This window comes from Manis pentadactyla, chromosome 14, assembly GCF_030020395.1.
Source record: "Manis pentadactyla isolate mManPen7 chromosome 14, mManPen7.hap1, whole genome shotgun sequence".
Taxonomy (NCBI): Eukaryota; Metazoa; Chordata; class Mammalia; order Pholidota; family Manidae; genus Manis; species Manis pentadactyla.
The window spans coordinates 59,371,677-59,376,331 of NC_080032.1; the positions used below are offsets into that span (position 1 = coordinate 59,371,677).

Here is a 4,655-nt window from a genome sequence, read left to right on the forward strand (position 1 = left end):
GAGGAAGATTTCTATACACTGATACAGAGTGATTTATGAGATATATTGTGAAGCACAAAAAAGACTTCTGTATGCTACTTTTAGTTTAAGAAAAAGGAAATATTTGCTTATTTTCTCAGAAAGAAACACAGGTAAAAGAAATCATATATTAATTAATAGTTACTGTATGTAGAGAAAGTGAAGGTTCCTGTGGCCAGGATTCTCACCTGGCCCTGGTTGGCTAGCTCACTACACACGTGTGGGCAATACGTTGTTATTGACTCTATATAAAGACTTCCATCGCTTCTTGGCCTTTTGGCTAAGATCAAGTGTAGTATCTGTTCTTATCAGTTTAATAAAGAGTTCCACCCAGTGCTCTGAGTCACACAGTGGTAAGGTTGTTGCACAGCTGCAGGAGAGCAGAGGCTGGAGTGGTGGCAGCACCCAGGACAGAAACTGAGACAGCTGCAGGGCAGAGGGGCCCAGAGGCAGAGACTGGCTTGCTGCCTGCAGACTTGCTCTGAGTGGACAGGATTCTAGTAACTGACCTGCCACCAGGGGAATAAAGTTGGATATAAACCCTTTCAGCCCAGGAATGTTTCACTGTCATTTCTTTGGTCTCACTGAATCCATAGTGAACTTGCCTGGGGCTGAAACCCATTGGCAAGATATTGTATTAACATGCCAGGCCTGCCATAAAATTCCACAGCCTGGGTGGCTTAAACAACAAAAATTTATTTTCTCACAGTTCTGGAGGTTAGAAATTCAAGATCAAGGTGCCAGAAAATTTGGTTTCTGGTTAGGCCTCTCTTCTTGCCTTGCAAACGACTGCCTTCCCACCGTGTCCTCAGAAGGCCTTTTCTCTGTGCATGTGTGTGGAGTGAGCTCTGCTGTCTCTTCCTCCTCTTTATGAACACAGCAGACTTAAGTAATTAGAGCCTCACCTTCATGATCTCATTTAACCTTAATTACTTCTTTAAAATTCCTGTCTCCAAATTGTCACATCAGCGTTGGGGGCTTCAACATATGAGTTGAAGGGGAGCACAATTCAGTCATTTGGGCGATGGTAGAAATTTTTGAAAGTGTAAAGTTTGAAATTTTTATTCACATAGGTCGTTTCTATGTTTTTAAGATGTATAAAGCAGTTTTCTTCAGTGGTACCTGGCTTGTTAGCACACCATTTATGGTCTCCTTTCTTTCCCTCAGTTCCCCACTACTCTTAAATTGGTGTTTCTTAGGGTCACTTCCAAAATGAGCTCCTTGAACTTTAATCCTTGTTGCAGCATCTGCTTCTTATAGAACCTAAAACATATCCAAGTGGAAATGGCAGATATGCAGTTCAACAGGAATCTCAATTCACAGGAGAGGCCCAGGCAATTTGTGAGTATCAGCAAAAAGGAATGTTTTCAACCGTAGGTAAGGTATTTTCTGGGTATCTATTACAGAAATAGAGATTTCCCCCTAAAATTTTGTGACAGAAAATCATTTTCTTGTAGGTCAAAGAGGCATACTAGCTGGTGGTTATGAGAGTTGGGGATCCTCCTTTATTACTTGTTATATTTGAATAATGGGAGGATAATAACCTTGCTCTAAGTATCTCTTAAGGCATTTTAAATCCAGGGTTGTGGGAGGGAACAAGAGTAGGTTTTGGTCATTGTTTAGCCATACACAGTGTTCTCTAACTCTACCCTTTGTATCTGAAGTTCTTTCATACCTGATAAATGTCCATACAGTGTAGGTGAAACACAGTTTGTCACAGTAAGGTTTGTGGTTGTAGTTTTATGGTATATTATATAACTACAAATATTGGAATACAGTGTGGCAGAGCAGTTATGGACAAGGGCTCTGGAATCAGAATGCCTAGGTTCATATTATAGCCTGACTGCTCCATGCCTCTGTTTCCTCATCTAAGGTGGAGGATAACAACAGTAACTACCTCATGAAGTTAAAAGGAGTGGATGAGAAAATACAGGAAAATGTGTAGGTGAGTACACTGACTTGGTATGTAGTAAACAATTGATAAGGTTACTTATTCCAAACTGTGAATCAATTAGGAATGGGCTTGTTTCACTGTGATAGCCTTACCCCCATATCTGTCTATGACAGTGGGGGTCCCGTGGAATCTCTCAGGATTACCAATGACCGAAGAACATTCAGCCCCTGTGTCCACCAGAACCAGGACACATTGTATGTTCCCTGGGGACCAACGGATAGCTATTTCAACATGTGGCCTCCAGTACCCCCCTGGTCCCTCAGGGCATATACCTTGACCTTTCCCTCAATCAAACTGTGTTCCCCAATCACCTTCCTGTGTGGGTTCAAGTGAGGTTGGCTCACTCTCCAGTAGGAAGTCTTGCAAACACACAGGCCAGACTTGTGACTCTGTCTCTGACCTCTGCATCTTTGGTCTTAATGGCTGGAACTGCTGCTCTGGTTTCAACTGTTGCCATAGCTCTAGTAAGATCCTGTTTGACATCTAATTTCCTTCCATCTGCTTCTGCCTGTATTAAATCAACCCACATCTGGGTCCTCATAACCTTCATGGGGCCCTTTAAATTCTTGTGAGTAGCAGACCTTATTTCTTTCCATGTTCTCATTGCTTCAGCCTCTCCTTAGTCTGCTATTGTACATGTCACCTCGCTTATGGGATGCCCTAAGTGAGGGGAAAGAATGGCCACTAGAGACCCAAAGAGGGATGTGGAAGCTGGTTGCAACACAATATTTCTCATCCCAGTAGTGAAAATCTCTTAATCTGGGCCATGATTCTCTGTACTATAGACAGTATTTCTTATGCCTAGCTCTCATAACATCTGTTGGAGTTCAGCATATGTCTGCCATATAAGAGGAGAGGATGGTAGATCTCCCAGATTGGGCCACACAGCATGAAGTGCAACTATAAGCCAATTGAGAAGGGAGTGAATCCCTGGGGTCTGATGTACATTTTGTAATTGCTGCCTTAAGGCAGCCTACACTGTCAGGGAAGCCAGCTTTTCCATCTCTGATCCCGACAGAACAATTCCATCCCCCCTAAGTCCCACAGAGGCCAGAGCCAACCTAATATTGACTCCGAGGCCTTCTGCCTAAACCAGGAGCCCAAATCCACCAGCTCAGCCTCAGTATAGGGGTGGAGCACAGAGTGTTCCATCACCTGTGGAGGAGGCTGCTCCTCTCCTTGGGGAACTTTCAGCTGCTGGGTGTGCACTTTACAACCACTGGGTGTGCTTTCAATACAGGAGGGGTCAGTGCCTCTGGCACTACTCCTTCATCCTTCCCCAGCTCCTCCATTTCTGGGGCAGATGGCACCTTTCTCTCCCCTCCCCAGAGTGTCTCTTCAGCTACAACCTTTACCTTTTCTACCGTGTCTCACAGCAATACTAGCATAGTCTTCAGCAGCTCTCTTACCTTCACCTCAATGCTTCGCAGCTGGTGTTCTTGTACCACCTCTGCCCGTGCTTCCCTCAGGAGTTTGCCTTTTTCCTTGATGGCCTTTTCCTCCTTCAGAGCATCTGGCAGTGCTACTGTCTCATTCTGTAAGGATTCTTTTACATCTTCAATGGCACCTTGCTGCTGGGATTCTCATGCTGCCTCCTATTGCATCAGTGCTATTTCCTTCTTCAGGGAATCCATAGAAGTTTGCAGGTCACATTCTTGTGCTGCCATTTCTTGGGTATGTTTCAGTAGCATGTCCTTCTCTTCTGTAGACTTTTTTAATACTGTGAGAAGCAGCCAACCCTCAGTCCTTACTCCCTTACGGGTACTCTGACTCTCAAAATACCTACTTACTATACCAAGGGCTATCTGTATTGCCTCAGGTGTCACCTCCACTTGTCTCCAGTCCTGGGGTGGGGCCCAGTCTTCTAAGAGGCAAGCCACCTCAGACAACATATGCATTGGGGGCAATCCATTGTCTCCCCATTCACAGGGGCAGCCTGCTGAAGCACCCCTCCCATAAGGGTAGCCTGTCTTTTTCCTTGGTCAACAATGAACCCTGCTCACTGTGCCAATTGTCTTGCCAATGGGTTTCAGCCCCAGGCAAGTTCGCTATGGATTCAATGTTACCAAAGAAAATGACAGCAAACGTTCTTTGGGGTGAAAGTGTTTATTACCCGGCTTGTTCTTCCTGCGGTAGGTCGAGCACTGGAGTCTCTGCCTCCGCCCAGAGCACTGGGCCGAGCTCTCTATACAGCGTAATAATAGCTTATTGCCTAAAGGTGTGGAAGCGGTAGCCCAGCAACAGGCCAGTTACATAATCAGTTTAGTTTAGTAAGTTTAGTAAGGATCCTGGCCATAGGAACCCCATTAATTACAGTGTAACACTTTGCTTTGCTGATTTGGGTTTTACAGGTATTTTGCCCCAGGATTTTCCCCCCTGTAAAACCCAAATCAGCAAAGCAGAGTGTCTTGCTAATGGGTTTCAGCCCCGGGCAAGTTCGCTATGGATTCAATATGACCAAAGAAAATTGACAGCAGAACGCTCTTTGGGGTGAAAGAGTTATACCCAACTTTATTTCCAGGTGGCAGGTCAGTCACTAGAATCCCATTCACTCATAGTGAGTCTGTATGCACCAAACCAGTCTCTGCCTCTGGGTCCCTCTGTCCAGACAGCTGTCCTCTGGTCTTCTCTGCACAGCCATCCCACACAGCCATCCTCTGGGCCTCTCTGCACAGTCATCCCG

General features: G+C 45.2%; 1 pseudogene; it reads left to right on the forward strand.

Annotated features, from left to right (window-relative positions):
- The first annotated feature begins 278 nt into the window (after positions 1–278).
- LOC118925035 (U2 spliceosomal RNA) lies at positions 279–393 on the forward strand (annotated as a pseudogene).
- The last annotated feature ends 4,262 nt before the right edge of the window (positions 394–4,655 follow it).